The sequence below is a fragment of the Rissa tridactyla genome, chromosome 3 (genome assembly GCF_028500815.1).
Source record: "Rissa tridactyla isolate bRisTri1 chromosome 3, bRisTri1.patW.cur.20221130, whole genome shotgun sequence".
Taxonomy (NCBI): domain Eukaryota; kingdom Metazoa; phylum Chordata; class Aves; order Charadriiformes; family Laridae; genus Rissa; species Rissa tridactyla.
In genome coordinates, this window is record NC_071468.1 from 101,646,128 (window position 1) to 101,665,591 (window position 19,464).

The window sequence follows — 19,464 nt, forward strand, 5'->3', positions numbered from 1 at the left end:
AGACCTCTTGGAGAGCTCAGGTCATATTTATAGTAAATACAGGGAAGGCGATGGACATTTCATGCTTAAATGCACATAGACTGTTTCTTCCTGCTTACCGGCCAGGTAATGACAATTCCAGCCGCTTCTGACAGCAGGCTGATTTCTGATAAGATTGGTCCTGCTGAAGTAGTCTAATAAATAAGATATTTATCAGAATGTTTTATAGAGTTCCAATTCATTATATTTTCTCTTCTCTGTGCTATGGGGAACATTAGCTTTCTCAATGGGTTGTTTTGAAAGTGCTCTTTGTGATAGCAGTAGGACAATATAGATTGCCTTCAGTGACTTTGGTTGCTTTGTGTGCTCAATTTAGAAAAGCAGCACATTTCTTAGCCTCATATCTGATTTGTATCATTCCAGATAGGGGCAGGACCTGTGCGTAGTACATACTAGTAAATGCTAGAAGCAGTTCGTTTAAGCAGACCGTTTTTAGAGTCGCTTATAGATTGAACAGTTACTTATAGCTGCATAAGATCTGACAATAGCAAGCCTTTTCTCTTGCTGTCATTAGGACCTTTGGAGGAAGAAATCGCTATTAATTATATCACATAAAGTGTGTGCATTATATTTGAGGAGATGGGAGTAACGAAGACTAATATGGATTTCGTCTTTCAACTTTTCCCGTTGCCTAATGTTTCACAGGTCATTAAACTTTGTGTGCTTCCAGGGACCGAGGAAAACTAATAAGTGCCTATAAATTCTGACTTAATTTTTGTAGATAAAATTTTGCATTTTTTTTTTTTCCCAAAAAGTGGATTTGATTATTTGGAAGAAGCATTATCAGTGAAAAGATCATTTTTCTGTTCTTTATTATTAACTTTTATTGCTAGCACATCAAAGTGATTTCTTGGTACTGGGTAATGGCTGTCATCGCCAGGGCGCACACGATCCCTACTCTGCTTTAGTTTAAAGGCACAGAACCTGAGGCTGTGGTCCAGTAGTCCACTTCAGAATGCAGGTAACTGTGTTAGTCAAATATAATCGGTAACCACACGCATAAGCATGTAAATACACTGTGAGTACAAGGAAAATAACTAGTCTGCCTATCTTTTATTCTTCCCTTGGTTAAAGGTCGCACACCCCAGAGAGACGCGATGGCATCCTTTCTGTCACCGCCTCTCTCACTGATTTTGCAGAGCACCAGAAAGAGTCAGGAGCACAAGGGTTTTGATTTCTAGTGCTTTTAATTATTTTTTAAAAGTAGAATTTCTATTTATTTTTTTAAAATAATATTTTAAAAAGCAATAATTAAAAAAAAACAAACTCGAAAAACCCACTCCTCATCAAACATTAATTTCAGAACATCTGAGTATTTTATGTCACAGTCAGACTTTCTATAAGGAAATACATAAGATAAAAAAATTAAATTACGTTTCTTTCAGACCTGCTGTGTAAAACTACCTGGGCCAAACTATTGGACTTCCACTAACGGTCATGGAATTTTATGTCAGTATTGTAAGCACAGTGGTAGGGGCAGGACCTCAAGTCAGAGTCTTATCTCTGCCTGCAGAGTCCTGCCTGGAATAGCTGGGCAAGTGTATCAAAGGCTGACAGTCTGCTACCGGTGATGGTCCAGAGTAGATCTAATTTTCTTTCTCCTATGAACTAGGAGAGGAGGAAAGAGAACGACTTGAGACATGGTGTTTATGCTCTTCTGCGCACTCACTCAAGTGCTTAGGGCTTCAGTGTTGGTGCTGTGCATCCCTGAATAGTTATTAATAGGGAAAATGATACCATGGTAAGCTCCAGAAAATCTGAAAATATGTTTTACTTTAGATCTTTTCTCTCACCTTGTCTTGTATCAAAAGAACGCCTATTTTAGCAGCCACTTTTAACTTCAACTTTTAAACTTCTGGAGTGAAATAGAGAGCTATCCTAGGTACAAAACTGGTGTTTGCTTTTATTTGAAACTTCCTGCATCATCTTTTTTTGGTCTGTTTTTTCCCCATAGTATAAATAGAGCTGTTAATAACGCTTCACACCACTGTCACTTACTGAAGAGGGGTAGTAGTTTTTCATTATAAGCTTACCTTCCATGTATTATCCTAAGAAATCCTTAGAAATTGTTCTTTCTGCTTCAAAATTTGCATGCAAGATCTGTGGCCAGAGGTTAGCTTTTGACCAAATTTGATAACATTTAAGTCAGTCTTCTAATTTAGTTTTTAATAAAAGGTGAAAGTGAAAGGTGACATAATGATGGATGCCTGTACCACAGTGTGTCAGGGCTTTTCAGTTGCCTGTCTTTCTGCCAGCTACTGGACATGCTGTGATCATAAGTGCCAAGGAGCTAAAACAAAATGACATTTCTATTTCCTAGCGCTGGCAAAACTGAAGTTTGTATGCTCAGAAAATACTGATGACCACTGTCTCCCTTAACATCTGACTTATTCCCGTAACTATCTTCTGATACATTTTAAGAGGTTTGAAAAAGAAGCGAAATGAAGCCCCATAAACAGGCAAATAAAAAACCAATCCTATTTCCCTACCGCAGGCTATAGAAAGAAAGTGTTGTATTGTTTTGCACCAGAAGGTGCTGAGTTCTTATGATCCCAGAAAGAAAGGCACTCGGAGTCTGTAAAGTATCACTTAAACCCCCATTTTTTGGTGTCAACACTATGGAGGAAAAGAGGGTAGTGTAGATAATGTTATGTCCCTTCAGGTGCTGGGAACCCCTAGTTGCATGGCGTCCAACAGGTCTCCAACCAGGGCACAGCACAGTTATGCAGATCCCATCCATGTGAAGTTTGTTCCTTTTTGGATTTTTGAGATCTTATAGGTCTTTCTTAAGGGAAAACAATTCTCTTAATAATTTATAATGTCAGAAAAAAAGGATGTTCACATGAGAGTGAACAACTTGCTGCACTGTTTAAAGGCAAGGTCACGCAGGTGGTGTAACTGCTGGTACTACGGGGGAGCTGCCCACAGGATCCTCTGCTACAATAAGGTTCTCTTGCGGCCAAGGGGTATGTGCAGCACAACACAGGCCTGAAGGCCAGGCTCTGGGTGCACGATAGCACAGAACAGGCCTGTGCCCACTCAGGTTAACTGTTTTTTGTCACTAATTCCTCGAGGTACAGTGGTCTTCTGTGCAGGATCACTACAGGGATGCACTTGTAACCTCAGCCCCCGAGGGCTCCAAGAAGCTCATTAGAAACTCTGATTTCATGCTGTATTCTGTAACTAGGACATATAAATAAGTCTTACAATTACCTCTCTTTTTGTCTTGCGATCAGGCTTTTTTCCCCTACTAATTTATTTAAAAGCTTTTCGGTGTGTTCTACCGTTGTTTTCTCTGTAATGTATTTTGTGTTCCTCTTTTTCCATTCGTCTAAACTGAATGGAAAGCCCTGAACTTCTGCCATGCCTGCCTGATGTGCCACGTGCTTGCCTAGGTCAAGACATGGATTCAAAATTTCAAAACTTTTTTATGCTTACACAGGAAGCATGTTCTGCATGGTCTGATTGTAGCTATACAGGTTCCTGGCCAGCTTTAATTTGTCTCTTGTTTGTATCTTCTAGGTTTGGAAGACAGTGGGTCTTCTGTTTTGAGTGAATTCTGCTATGATGATTTACAGGCTATTTTTGTATGATATTCTTTCTCTTCATGTTTACATTGAGCTTGATTTCAATCTTCTATAGATGTCTCCTGGAAGGCTAAATTTGAGTTCTAGTACAAATGAACTAAATAAAGCAGAGAGTCAGAATTTGAAGTGGTTACATAAAACCTACCTAGAATTTTGCTTTGTGTCTCAGAGTGTGCTTTCCCAGCACATCCAGGTGAAGGGAAAATTCCGACTGTAACTGTTCAGCAGTGGCAATTTGTGACTGAGGAATGATCTGGCATGGAAGGCAAGAAGGCCCAACTGCGAGAAAGGGTTAAACTGGCTGGAAGCAGGAATGCCAGAGACAGAACTGACTCCTTGCAAGGGATTGAAGTTTGCCTTGGCGATAAGAAAAGAAACAGACTCAGCATTGTCTTGTAGCCATCCTGGAATGGGAACAATCAGGGGCCCAAGCTCAGGGGCCACCTTTGGGCAGCAGAGCTAAGTTGGGGGGGATGTCTCCACAGTAGGCTGCAATGCCCCATGCAACCGCTCTTGGGGTTGGTGCTGGTGCAAGTGTATATAAGGAATCTGCTTGTGATGCACCTTTGCAGACTCCATGTAGAACCGTATATTGTGGTAGGACTCTGCCCTATGCATTGTTCATTACATTTTTCTTTTATATTCAAGCACAAACATGTGTTTAATTCACCTCAAGGGTTACCATAAAACATTCCCCAATGCAGGCAGTTCCCATTTGGAAGTGGGTTGTGCTCAGTGTTTCACTACCTCAGATCACTCCTCAGGTATGGTATATGTTCTTGACATTGAACAACTACTTTTTATAACACTTAGCAATGCCAAACCAAATGCAACTGTGCCTAGACAAACAAAATGCAAATGATGATCATCTCCTGCAGGTTGGGGTCATCTGTGATGTCACAGCATGAGAATTACACTGGACCTATCCTTAACAATGGGTTTCTTCCAACCTCTCAAAAAGCAACAGTAATTTAAAAGAGCAACAATAATTTTGCCAGTTTTTATGTGATGTTCACAAGTGAAAGATACCCATGCGTTATGACGCTAAGCCTGTTCCCCTATGACTCTGCACTATCTTGCCTCTCATGCATTACTCTCTGATGACATCTACACTTGCTCTGGAATTTATGTCTAGAACTTCTGGAAGTGAACCACAGCAGCACACAGAATGGAAAGCTATTAGGAATTTGTCTATTATGCGTTGCTGGAGAACTAGCTTTTCTCAAGTGGCTCCACTATTGCTTTTTTGCTCCACAATTGCCTCAAAGAATTTGTGCTATATAGCCAAACTAAGGACTCACTGGATGGTCTACTTAGTTGTTGTCCAAGGATGGCATTATAATTATGTATCAAACTCATGGTTCTTGGACTATTCCCTTCCAAGTATATGCTAGTATGTGAGTGCAGTGGTCTTAAAAGCTCTATTTGGGACCACGTCCTCAGCTGGGCAGAATTAGGGCTATCTGGTGGACTGCAAAGCTAAATCAAACTGGGAAAAGAACATAATAATATGAAGTGCCTGTGAGCTTTGGGGGAATAGGAGGCAAAACTTTACACAGGACTGAAAGACAGGGGAACAAGAAGCCGTTGGGTATGTCATTAAAGAATTCATGGCTGAGGTGGACTCAGCTAGCATAGTTACAGGCATCAAAATTTCTTCAAGGGAGGGAGTTGTCCAAGGACACTAAAGTAACCTCATTCACTATAAAATACCTCAGAAGCTGTAACTTCTACCAGAACCAACACCAAGGAAAAGGTGACAAATGAGTCCTTTGTTATATACATCGATGTGGGATTTGATTTCCAGTACCTGGCAGAGATGATGCTCAGACACAGAGGAAGGTACTTATTTCTGAGCTGTAGCCAATACTAACATCTAAACTCTATTTATATTTGATCATCTCTGGTGCTTTACTATCAATAGCAAATATGCCAAAGTATTACTTCTAAAGTTTATTCTGTCATATTAACATCTAAAATTTGAAACTGTTTCCTTGTATTTTAGTGGTACTTGAATTTCACTCACGGTCTCTAACAGATCACTCATCTGAGGTGTGGAGGGGTTTGATTTATGGGGGTTGATAGAGTGAGGTTACACTTGAAATTCTTCATTGGATTAAGAGTGTAGTATCTACAAGGCTTGAGATGCATGCAGTTATAGTTACTGTCAAGAAAATGATCTTTCAACACAACAAAGAAAGTAAAAACATTGCTAATTCTGAGTGTTAGGGAGGGAAGAAGTAGAGATGAAAATCATAATCCATTTGTAGCCCTCTGCTCTGGCATCACATGAGTCCCGGTGCCATCATGGAGATACTGAGAATTTCAGCACAGGGATGATTGAAATGTTCTTTGAAACACATTCAGATTCAAAGGTTTGAAAATGCTAGTGCTTTATCTGGAAATTTCTTGAGAGAAAAACACACAGCGTATCTATGAACAATCATTTTTCAGGTTCACAGAAAATTTTGGTAGGTATCAAAATCTTACTGAATATTTAACAAATGTCCGTAAGTACTTATCAGCTTATGGCACTAATGTGATCCCTATTCCACTGTCAGACCTTCAGGGATGTAGGAAGTCCAGAACGATACAAAATGTCAAAACTATATCTGATCAGTTCCGTTCAATAATTCTGATCAAAAAAATCCCAGATTAAAACAGGGTGATAACCTATATATACTTGGAGGAAGTAGCACACATAGATGTATCATCTTTCTAGGTATATTTATTGCTGCATAGAAAGTATGAAGGGTGTATGCTGCTTTTATATCTCACAGAATCTTCATGGTTGGAAAGGACCTTTGAGATCATTAAGTCCATCTCAGCTAAGCTCTCAAAATAGCAGCTATGTTGACTTACGTAATACGCAAATCATCTGCTGTGCAGGTGGTTTTGCCGAATGTAATCCAGAAATGAAACACAGAAGTGGTGCAGATGCAACTCAAAACAAATTTCCTTTAAAATTTGCGCAAATAGTCATGGAATTTGTTCAAAATATTTAGTCTGTTCTAGCCATTATTCCTTCCATTGAAGTTTAGAAATACTTCAAATCATGAGTAGTAAAAAAATAATGATGCTAATGTTGTGAAGTTTTGTTTTGTACATTAACCTAGGAGGGATTTCATTTTCTCCTGATGCACATACAATACTGAATTCATCTTCAGTTATTGTTAAGCAAGCAGAAAATTTGTAGCTTAGTTATAATATCCCAGTTGTGCCTGTTAATTGATAAACATCTGTCCAGGAAGATACTAGTTTTCAGTCAAAAATTGCATAGTTGTTTGATATCCTTGTACTGAATTCCAACGTGACTGAACCAATGGCGTAAATATATGGAAGGCATGTGAAATGACAGTGTTACATCTTCAAACCATGACTCATGTTCTGCTTCGGTATGAAGAAATGGTGTTTTTTTAACATATGTTTAAGGCTTGAGTGATCAAGGGCACAGCACTGCCAGGAACATACCAGTGGAGCATCCTGTAAGTACAAATGTGCAGAGTTCATCCTAAAGAATTCTAGTTACAGATGTGTAACTTCTCTTTGACTGAAAAGGATTTTCACTGTATTGTGTACACAGGACAAAGCAAAAAACATTGGCAGAGGAAAATAGCCAGGCGAGCTGTAAAGCACCTGCTTTTCTGTAAATGGAGAAAGGACCTAGACAGGCTGGAGAGCTGGGCAGAGAAGAACCTAATGAGGTTCAACAAAGACAAGTGTAGGGTCCTGCACCTGGGGAGGAAGAATGTCAGGCACCAGTATAGGTTAGGGGTGGACATGCTGGGAAGCAGCTCTGAAGAAGAGGATCTGGGGATCTTGGTAGACAGTAAATTATCCATGAGCCAGCAATGTGCCCTTGTTGCCAAGAAAGCCAACGGAATTCTGGGCTGCATAGGGAAGAGTCTGGCCAGCAGGTCAAGGGAGGTCATTCTCCCTCTCTACTCTGCACTGGCGAGGCCACAACTGGAGTACTGTGTCCAGTTCTGGGCTCCCCAGTTCAAGAGGGACAGGGAACTACTGGAGCGAGTCCAGCGTAGGGCAACAAAGATGATTATGGGACTGGAGCACCTCCCTTATGAGGAAAGGCTGAAAGAGCTGGGACTCTTTAGCCTGGAGAAGAGAAGGCTGAGGGGAGACCTTATTAACATTTACAAGTATCTGAAGGGTGGGTTGAAGGAGGATGGTGCCAGGCTCTTTTCAGTGGTTCCCAGTAACAGGACGAGGGGTAACGGGCACAAGCTGGAACACAGGAAGTTCTGATCAAATATGACAAAAAAGTTCTTCACGGTGAGGGTGACAGAGCACTGGAACAGGCTGCCCAGGGAGGTTGTGGAGTCCCCTTCTCTGGAAGCTTTCAAGACCCGCCTGGATGCAGTCCTGAATGATGTGCTCTAGGCTTTAGCAGGGGAGTTGGACTAGATGATCTCTAGAGGTCCCTTCCAACTTTGAAAAATTCTGTGATTCCGTGACAATTTTGCCAGTCCTCTATCTACAGGACTTTTGGGCTATACCAGAGTTCTGCCTTCCCCTGGGAAGCCGTGCACTAGCAGTACACCCACTGCCTTGACACTGCCATCAGTGCATGGTGAAGAACATGGGTATGACTTGTAAGCACTAAGCACTCTTGTGACATATTCCTGAAAAGGTCACCATGTCTTTAACACCTTCTTTCCAGTACCCCACACGATGTTGTGTTATATGATAAGGCTGCAAATACAATGATGATACGGTCTCCCCTGGGTGAGCCAAGTGAAACCAAGTCAGTTGGAAGCTCATAGGAATAATACATTTGCCAGGCTTGGAGACTATATTTCTTCAATCGAATGTCAGTGAAATTCTTCCGGTTTATCACTTAGAAACAGATGTACTGATGTTGACACTCTTAGATTTAATTTTTTGGTGGTGCATAATTTAAACTGTACTTTTGCCTCAGGTACAGTCAAGGTTCATTTGTATTTGTAAATCTTAATGCAAGAAACAAAGCGTGTCTGTCCGTCTGTGAAATGCCCATGACATTTTTTCGACTCAAGTCTAGCAGTAGAAATACTTAGCTCTCTGGATAGTGACTTATTCCAAATGAAACAGAGTATCTTTGTGATAGTATTGCAGATCACAGCTGTAGGTTACCTAAATAGGCATTATATCCATTACTGTTCTGTTATATTGTTCAATACAGCTATTATGTTCCATCAAAAATGGGAAAACATGTATATTATGAGTAGCAAGAAAACCAGCAGGTTGATAATTGCGCTATGCTCACTAATGTGAATTACTAGCTGGCTCATCTATAATTGTAATTAACACCTCCTGCCTCAGCTGTGCAATTAGCTGATGTTGCTACAAATTTTTGTTGTATATTTAATCTTTATCTTGTTTCTCTGGCCTGCTCTCGTATTAAATTTATAAGTAAATCTCCAAACTATACAAGGAGCTGCCATGGCAGTTACTCATTAGTCACATGAGGCCCGTGTACCCGGGCTGGCTGCATCTCTAGGGAATTCACAGTCGAGACACTCCATTCTGGTTTAGTAAATGTGCCTGCTGTGTATCCTTTCACATTTGCTGTATCTGTTCTAGCTTAATTTGAATTCATGTTGTGAGCTTTCTGTGCCTACAGTCACTTTCATGAACTTTTCTTCTAGGTACTATGTTTTGGGAAGTGCCAAACAGAGCAGGTAAGTAATTCTGGAGCAAAACCTGTTTCCACTGGAAAGGTTTTGAGGAGAGAGATCCAAAAAGCCCTGGTTAGGTTGGGTGAGGTACAACCTGCCACTTTTCCCACCTGGCTGCTTCCTGGCATCCAGGCTCAGGAGCTGCCCACCTCCTCGGCAGCCCCCAGAGTTGGCCACCAAGTCCAGCTCCTTCTGATTCCCACTCCTCCGGCCCCGGGGCTCCAGGGACACAGGGCTGCCCTGCTCCTGCAGCCTGCCAGCTGCCTGGGAGCTCCCTGCTCCGGAGGGAGTGCAGGGTGCCCGGCGTTGGCAGGCAGGCAGCTTGCCTGGCTTGGCAGGGAGGCAGGTGCTTTGGCTCCGGGGCTGCCCTGCGCAGGCATCCCTGCCAGATGGGCAGGGAGGAGGCAGGCTCCCTGTGTGGCCACCTCCCTAGGCAATCTGGGAACCTAGGATCTCTGGGAGAACATTTTGTTTTTGGAAGAAAATGTACATGGGCAAGTTAACCAAGTGGAGAGCAGGAGCGTGATTTTCCAGTGTGCTGCTGGCTCTGTTCCGTTCTCCATGAGGACTCCCGTGGCGTGCAGGCGGAGTGCCTCTCTTTGCGAGTTCTCTGATTCCGCTTTGGGGCTTGCCCACAAGTGCAAAACAGTGCGTGGACTGTGCCAGCACAGCCTAGCTCGCTGTAGGGTTTCTCTCACTTCCAGTGCAGAGAAGTCCTACAGCATTTCTGCCATTTCTGCTGCTTTAAACTGTGGAAAATAATAACAGTACTTGTGCATAATATTGGGGAAATTTTGGTCTGATGTGCCAAAAACTCCTTTTAGGCCCAAAATTCTGTTTCCATAAAACGAGTAAAAGTATGAAAGACACTTCCTTGATCTCGTCATCATGAAAGAGGCCCTCTGGGCACCCTTCCTGCGTAGGCTGGTGTTGGTTTGGACAAAGGAAATAAAGGAGAAAAGATGGAGTTCAGTCCAGTTCTTTTCAGCTCAGAGAGAAGAGTTTTTGACACTAGGTGGTACTACAGACAAAGGCCAATATTTGCAATCTTTGACGGTTAGGGATCCGCAGCTCTAACCCTGGCATCTAATTTGGCGGCCTGATTATCAGCTTCCACAGCTCATATTATGCCTGAGATAAATATATTCTGTTAGACCAGTTTTTGGAGTGTTGTGCTATGTGACTTCTAGATCCCTGCAAAATTTGTCTTTGTTATCAGTTAGGATTTTATCAGGTAATCCTTCAAAAATCTGTGAAATGATTTGACATAGTTTAGGGGTAAATCTAACAGCAGATATCACTTGCTAATAGAAAAAGGCATGTATAACATTTTGAGCTTTCTGTGTTCAGTTCTTAAAATATATATCTTATGAGCAGCACTGGGAATATTTTGCTGCTTCAGCTACCCCCTCAACACTTTCCACTGTATGTTTTATGGCTTTATTTAAAGCTTGGGGATCCATTTATCGAGGGCCTTTCTGAAGATATTCTACTTTCATTTAACATCAACCTCCACCCTCAGATGGATGAACATGTTATTTCCTTGAATTTTCACTCTTGTTTCTCAGTTTCCTTCCCCCCCCCCCCCCCCCGACCCCCCCTTTCTGTTTCTCTGCAGCTACCTCAGCCTCAGTCACTGCTAGATCAAGGTCCTCTACTCCTTCTTGTAATGTGCCATGCTCATTTAGGAACGTGGAGTCTTACATTTGTTACCTGAGTCTGTAGAAGCTATTAAATGTGATTTTTGCTAACAGGTAAAGTAGGATTGAAACTTCTTTGGATGGTGGAATGTGTTTGATGCCAGAAGCAAGGAACTCTAGCCTTGAAAAATCTATGACTAGTTTTTAAACTTTATTCTCTTTTTTTTTTTTTTTTTTCTGTAGTATCCTGGCTTTTAACAATCAACATCTTTACTGTGTTTATTATTAGTGCAGAAGTTAAAATCAATGTGTACTAGCTATCCCTTCACAGGCATCACAATGAACTGCCGGCTGATCTCAGGTGATTCAAACCACCTTTAAAATGTGTTTTATTAAAAACGCTTTACGTAGAAGACAACATTAAAGTGGTTACAACAATACAAGAAGGCAAGTTTTTTTCTGAAAAATATATGAGCAACACTAAAACTACACTATTATGTGTACAAAAGCTGTCATTAACAGTAGATTTAATGGTAAGATTGATTTTAAAATAAACATATTGACAAGCAACTGAAGAGCAGATAGCACACTTTCGGGCTTTATATAAATAAATACCAACAAGAGAACTGCTTTGTCCAAATAATTTAAAAAAATGAGAGCAATAAAAATTATTCTGTGTTTTTCCCAAACCAGTAAGCTTTTCAGATTTAGCTTTGCTTAGTTGCATATACACAAGTATGTACACTTATTTAAATATTATCTTGTACTGAGGGAAGCTGGAAATGTATGAAGTTAGATTTTTTTTTAAATTTTCTCTGTATTAGATAAATATTTTCAACTGTACATATGAAAAATAGGATAAATAGAAGTGGACATATTAAGAGGAATACTTCTGTACACTACTATGTGCTCCACCATGAATTGTTTATGCTAGAGAATGAAAATCCTCAATAGTATCTATAAATTAATTAGAAAATATTTGTTCTTGCTTTTAAAAGTGAAAGGGAAATGGAGGTAGCTTATATCGAAGTTCACGCAATTAGGCTGAAGATTTGAGTTCTTTTCTGTCTAATTTCTGACCCCATGAGGCTGTAAAATGAGGTATAGCTTGAGCTGGTGAGGTTTGTGTGGTGAATCCCAAGCGTATGTAACAGACCTAGGTATCACTGGTTGTAGGTTGGGATTATTAAGGGAGGAAATTTACCCAATAGGCTTCATTTGACTCATCATCTTCAGCTGAGACCCGAGCTCCCAAATGCTTAGCACTAAATTGTAACTTTACAACTTTTCCAGGTTGCTATGCGTTGTGTAAAGAGAAGCGCTTGTGGCAGCTGATGGAAGCATTATCCGAAATCAAATGCAATGTCCCTAAAGGAAAGAACAGAGCAGTGACAGCTGCCACAACCCTTCACAGTGAGCACCACACTCTGCAGGCTGACGAGGTAGGGCAGGTGCAACCATAGCTTCGCTCCTTTGCTCAGGGTGTCTGAGCTTTTCTGCTGCTTTTGAGTGCTCTGGGTTTTATTTCCTGAAAGCATAGACTATGTTCATTTTTGTCCAAATGCTAAGATTTGGGGGACAGAAACAAACCACACATAACCATGTAAGACAACACTTGGTATGCTCCTAATATAGCTGTTGAGGACATCCTGATTGTACCTTGATTAGTTTTACTGCGTAAATGGTTAATGTCTGCTTTTATATGTATTGCACTTACTTTCTCTTTTCCTTTTATTTAAATAAGATTAAATGTGTCCTAAAGTACATGTGGTAATAAAAAATAGTATTTGGAGAAAGAGTCAAGAGAGAGATCATGTTAAAACAATTTGACTTAAGCAGCAGATTATAAATAAAATCAATATTGCAAGAGGACAGTGCTCTAATTGCATTTTAATTGCATGACAAAATGCCTACCCCACATTAATCCAAAAACTGTAGTGCTAAACTCTGCTTTTGTAAAGAGGAAAACCATTGCAAACTGGTAACTTCAGCTGGCTTCTCGGTGTGCTTCAGTTCCTGCCTGGCTGGGGCTCCAGCGCTCCCGGTGCCCAGTGTGGGGCACATCACTTAACTAGAGATAATCCAAACTGTTTCTCTGAGGCTTGGCACATGTACAACATGGATTATTAGTACAACCTAACACAGATATCGTAAAATATTCTGAGTAATAATGACGTTGCTGGGGGCAATACTGCTGGAGTTACTGATACTTGGATTGTGATCAGTCCTTTTCCCCTGTTTGAGAGAGGTGGGGGAGAGCTTACGCTGCTGGGAGTGCAAGAGGAGGGGGCAGTTATTGGGGAAGTTTCTGGACAAAACTTGGTCCATTTGCCAAGCAGACTCTTAGAGACTGTATCTTGGAGACACTTCAAATTTCTCCATGAGTTGGCTACTGTGTCAAGGGTGGCCTCCTCCTTTTCCCCTCTGGGTTGCAAAGGGCTGAAGAGGGGAGTCATGGAAGATGAGGAATGCGGAGCTGGGACCATCAGTGAATGTGTTATCAGGCTCTTCAAACACAGCCGTGGTGTATTTTTGGCAGTGTGTTCTTGTGCCAAATGGCACACATTGCATGTGCTTACTCTTTCTGGGCCATGAGCTATATCTGCTGAATTCCCAGTTCTGGTATTACGTATGAAAAAGTGCTGTAGTGATGCATTCTTTTCAAAGCAAATCTGAAATTTTTAACACTAGCATACTATTTCCATATGAAATAACTGCACCTGTATTGCTTTTATACAAACACACCTGGATAGCTAAACCAGGTTTCCTTTGTCATCTTCCAATGTCAACTTTATTTCCTTTTCTCCGTTCTACTTTCCTTTAACATTGCAAATCTCTTCTACAAATAACACACGTAAAAGATTAATTGTCTGGGCCTATTACTAAAGGCTTTTGTTTCCCCCCAACTTACAGTTTCCTTGTCAGTTATAAATATTTATATGGTGCAGAAGATGGCAGACATGCAAATCCATCAGTATATCCTACAGATATTATGGACACTTATGCTGGAGCCAGGCATCGTGGCACTGCACACTACAAAGTGAAAACTCTCAGCTTCAAAGGCACTTAGGGAGCTGACTTCATTGATTTCAAGTACTGAAATACCTTAGAGGCGCTGAGTTTTAGGAAACTAACTCTCATTGACTTTCAATTAGGATCTTCAGAGTTAAATCTTGTAAAATGCTGAGTATTCCTAAAATTCAGCAAGTAGCCACAGCTCTCCTTGAAAACAATTGGGTTTGAGGCTGCCCAACACCTTAGAGATCTGCTCGACACTTTGCTGGGACAAGCTTTTAAAAATGTTTCTGTCAGGTTGCTATAATCAGTTTGAAAATTCATGGCCACTTTTGGAAATGCTTGCAGATCCTGAGTGCGCAGCTTCAGTATGGGGTATTAAAAGTGGTTCAGTAACAGGAAGATTTTATAATAGACAACCAGACATAATCACTTTATCATGAGGCTCTGCTAACAGCTCAGGGAAAGCTTTGTTGTTCTCTAACCATTTATTCACATTTAAAAAGTGATCATTTTGTCTCTCTTTAAGAACCACAGCCTTCCATTATATAAATAGTGCTTTGAGTGTTACAGAGTATTGACTCCACATACCATAATACAGCATTATGTCAATCCAGTTGCCAACTGCAGTGTTTGTCCACATTTTTGGTATGATAAAGATCTTTATGAAATCTTTTCTATCTGGATGTGAAAAAACCCCTGTGACTCAAATGACAAAGTTATTTCATCCTACAATGAACAATTTCTCCTTTGCCAGGCAAATGATCTCATTTAAAAACAAGAAGAACTGAGTCAGTGAGTTTTGAAGAGCCTGACTTTTAGCCTGCTCCCTGAAGTGGACCCCAGAGCTGTGTGTCAGGCGTGAAGGCTCCCTGAGCGGAGCAGGGCAGGGGTTAGGCATTGCAGGACGGGATTCCAGGAAATAGTCTGCCTATTAGGCTAATGCTTCCAGCTTGTCTGAAGCAGCACAAGAAGACATGAGAAACCATAAGGGCTTAAGTGTCTGAATCCCATCCTCTTCCGAAGAATGCTTTTTTTCTCTCATGACTATTTCAGGTTTTTGAAAAAGAAAAAAACCCTGCACTGCGTATAGATAAACACTCTATCCCTAAACTATGGGCTCTGAGCAACCTGATCTAGTTGAAGATGTCTCTGCTCATTGCAGTTGACGTTAGACTAGGTGACCTTTAAGTGTCCCTTCCAACCCAAACTATTCCATGAAACTACATTTAAGGACAGCCTGAGAATACTTTGTTAGTGAATGCTTCCTTGTCAGGCATGAGCTTTGTATCAGGCTGCTCATAAGACTGAATGAAATGCTAAAGATCATAGCCAGAAAAATAATTTGGAAAACTTCTAATTAAAAAGTGAGGTGTGTTGACGGTTTCTTTAGGATTTTGCAGTTTTATGATTGTGCATCATCCACACAGTTTTCAGGACTGCAACTTGCAGCTAACTCGGTTTTAAACACTTCAGCTTTTCTCAAAACATGCCAACAGGCACCAGACTGTATTAAAGAATCGTGGCAGGGAATATTTAAGTTAAAAGTGTGAGGTTTGTTTAAGCAATGACTGATCTTAAAAGTAAAATTAAGGTATTTTTATTATTAAATATTTTAAAATGTAATTTAAATTAATGTTCTAAAGATACATTTTAAAAAAATTGAAAATTTAGTTCATTGTAGACTTACAAGTTTCTATATCATTCTTCTTTATTCTTTTTTATTGATTAAAAGAAAACATTTAAAGGTACTTTTATCCCAAAATAATGCCTGCATGTAGATTTACACAGATTAAACAGTTGCAACTAGAACGGAAACTGATATTTTAATGCAACTGTACAAATAAGCCTACCTTTGTAGTGTTTTGTTGGGTTTTCAAACTTCCTAAAGGAATATAAAACATATTTCCAGCTTCTGTTTCCAGTTGCAGCATACAGCTTTTATTTAAAATTTGTTTTCATAGTCCAGAAAAATTCTTAACTATCATCGTCAATATAATTAATACCAGTTCCACTTTCTGGTTTCCTATGACAGCAATTTTTAAATTGCCAGTGACAGTAATTTTTTTAAGTATTTGATTATTTCTTGAATTACTTTGCAGGTGTTATTTAATTCCTTCTGAATTAATTCATGACAGATTTCTATATGGTAATCGGTTTGAATATCTGAAATAAGCATTAAAGAAATCCTAACAGGCAGACATAGCTTTTGGCCATGAATAACTGGAATAAGTTCTGATAATTTTTGGTGCTCTAAGGGTTATTCTAAATGTCATAGTTAAGGAAAGTTTGTATTGGCAATGAACAGTAATTGCACAGTAATACAATACTAATATTTATACATAAGTCAAGGATATTTCAGATGATCTTACTAATATAACTTTAAAATCGCATTACTTCGGGATGTACTGCCTTAATATAAGGTGCATTTTAATAACAGTCTAATTTAGCTTCTCCATCCCTGCCGGGAATCAAACAAGCCCCTTTCTTGTGAATTAGTGTTAATAAGTCTTCAATAGATTCAGCTGAGGGATAATTAATGACTCACTTGTTCTTGCCAGAACAGTTCAAGTGGGCTTCATGCAGCAGGCTGAGCTATTATCCTCTGGTGGGGTCATGCATCATGTCAGCCACTTAACAGCAGTGGCTGCACAACAGATTCGGAAATGACATAATCAGAATAGCCCAAACTTCTAGACGCTGCTTGTGAAGGTTTTGGCCTTTTGCAGACGAACAATTGATAGACGTGGCTCGATGTACTTGCAGTCATAAGCATACATGAAAATTGACTCCGAAGTTATCCGAGTTCAACTTCCTTTTCTGCAAAGTACAGTGATTTATGACATAATCATGCTGTTTACTTCCTTATATTTATAATCATCTTATGAGCACTTACAAACATGTGGCGCATCACTGTGCTAATCCCTACCCAACAGGTGAAGTGGGTGGGAAAAACCCTTCCGCTATTGCGATAGCACTTGCTGTTTTTTACATGTGGCTTTCCTGGACCAGGAAGGAGCTGTAGAGAGGGGAGACAGTAAAACTCCTCCCATTTAGTCCTTCTTTGTTACGGTGTGCTTGCATGCAGCATGGCTGCCCAGCCATCCTTTCTCCTGCCATTCAGTTCCTGACTGCATTTGATCCTGTTAGTTACGGCCAGAACCATGTTAACACTGCGAGGGTCTAGGTAGTGATGAGGGCCCCTGTGTGGAGTGTTACACGTACGCACAAAATAAAAACATGGTCTCTGCTCAGATAACCATGTAGACCGTGTTAACAAATGTACCTACAGCTTTAAAGGGAGTTCGTTGTGAGGGTGGTAGTGTTAGGCCCAGGAGATTCATTTGACACCACCTGCATTTGTCTCCATCAATGGATTCTTTCTCTATCCATTAAGATCTTCCTCCAAGAAAATCTCTTATAGACACCTGAAGTATGCCCTCATTAGAGAGTTTGTACAGGTGCTGTTCCTCCTCCTGGCAGGGCTCCCATTCCCTTTTCTAGGAGCTATTTCTGTCTTCTGGGCTTTTCCTTCTCAGAGGCTCTTCTTAACTGCTACTTTTCCCCTGAGCCTCTTTACTTCAGCCCCTCTGCTCCCCTTGGACAACTACCTTTTCTGCATAGCCCTTGTATCTCTCTTTGCTCAGCTTTACCTCAGATTTTAGCTGTTTGTGATCTCATTCTTCACACCTCAGCTGGGAATTCTTTTAGGGAATAATGGAGTCATTTCATATAAGCCCATGGTTTAATTTCTTTACACATACTATATTAACAGCATATGAGGCAGGAGTGGTTTTGTAGGGAGCAGGTACAAACAGACACACAGAGTTATCTTTAAGTTTTAGATCTACCTCTTTCAAAATCCTTTTCTAGCAATATTTAATGTTCCTACATTTTTAGGAAAAGCTTTCTTGTCTCTGTCTTCTCCCCTTCCTTCTCCTTAATTTCTTTGAGTGACAATAAAAAGAGAGGAAGAAGACTACATCTTTAACAGTGGAAATCTATTTATGAACCATCTGGGCCAAAGTATATCACATATCAACAATATGCTATTCCTAAAGTCTTTTTTTCTAAAGCAATTTAGGCCCAAATCTGTGATGGACCTCGCTGATTTTCTCTATAGTGTATTCTCCGACACATCTTGTTAGGCTGAATGGAAGACCACGCTCAGTGCGGTGAATTCTTCCTGACCCTTCGTTGGCAAGCAGTAAGATCCATGCACACAGGCTCCACTTACACCGGTTTAAGGCACTGACTGAAAATGTTTAAATAGTTGTTCAGATTACTCACTGTCTTAGCTACTGTGAGAAATAAAAAAAAAAAAAGTGTGCATTTACTGATCCGCTCTGTAACAAAGCTCACAGAATAGTCTGCCAGCCGAAGAGCAATTTAACTGGAAGGCTGCTGCCAGCTACATCAAATGCATGCTCTTCTTTTAAACTGCTGGGATCAACAATGTACATCTGATGGCAGAATGGAATCAGTGTCCTGAGCTGAGCCTGTACTGTTCATTTTATCTCACCGAACCTCATCCCTGACTCATCAGCAGAGCTTGACTTCCCTTGTTGGATTGCCAGCGGTGGCAATTTTCTAGCATATGTGATGTAGTCAGTATCCACAGAGGGTTAGGGTGACATATCAAACACACTTAATTTATTTAAACCGAGATTTGAATTAAGGTCTTTGATGGAAATAGTGTCTTGTGTTAAAATGCTAATCTAAAAATCTTTCAATGTAAACCTTTTACAAACCAGCATGTGATCAGAAATGGTTCATCTAGGAGCAGAGTATCTTAAATAACCCTTTTTGAGAGGCACACTTGAGACTCTCAGTTGTCTCATGTATCACCCTCTTACATTTACTCTGCGTCTGGAGATACTGCGCATTTGTTGATGTATTTTATTTTGGTAACATCATTGTGATTATGCTTCCGTATAAGGTAACACATGGTGAAGCAGAATAAATACATCCTTCATCCTTGTTATGAATCTTCTCTCTGTCTCTTCAAGTATGCTATCAGTGTAAAACAAACATCTCTTAACTACCTCTCTACTCTTTTCCTCTGCTCATCATGCAGTGCTATAGTAACTAATGGCCAGGCCATTTAGATTAGATAGAAGAAAGCAAGTTACTTGAATTGTGTGATATCATAATGCTTGCAGTTGTTATATGTTCAGTAGATGTAAAAGTGATTGAAAGCACAGAGGGACAGGCAATTACTGGGGTTTCCTTTATACTCAAATGACTGCTTCTGGTATGTCATTTGAGCTAGGCGTAGGTATGCAAAATACTTAATAAGAATGGTATCCTGAGGGATACCAATACAGTCCAATGGGACTTCTTCCCATTGGCTGTAAAGAGACCCCACTGAAACTAGTTGACTTAGATAATACCAATGCTAATGCTAATACTGATACTAATAAATATTTTTCAAAATGGAATTCCGTTGCCTAAACCTAGGTGTCGAGTGTCATCTCAAGCGCCCCAGACATCCTCATGTCCAGTTGC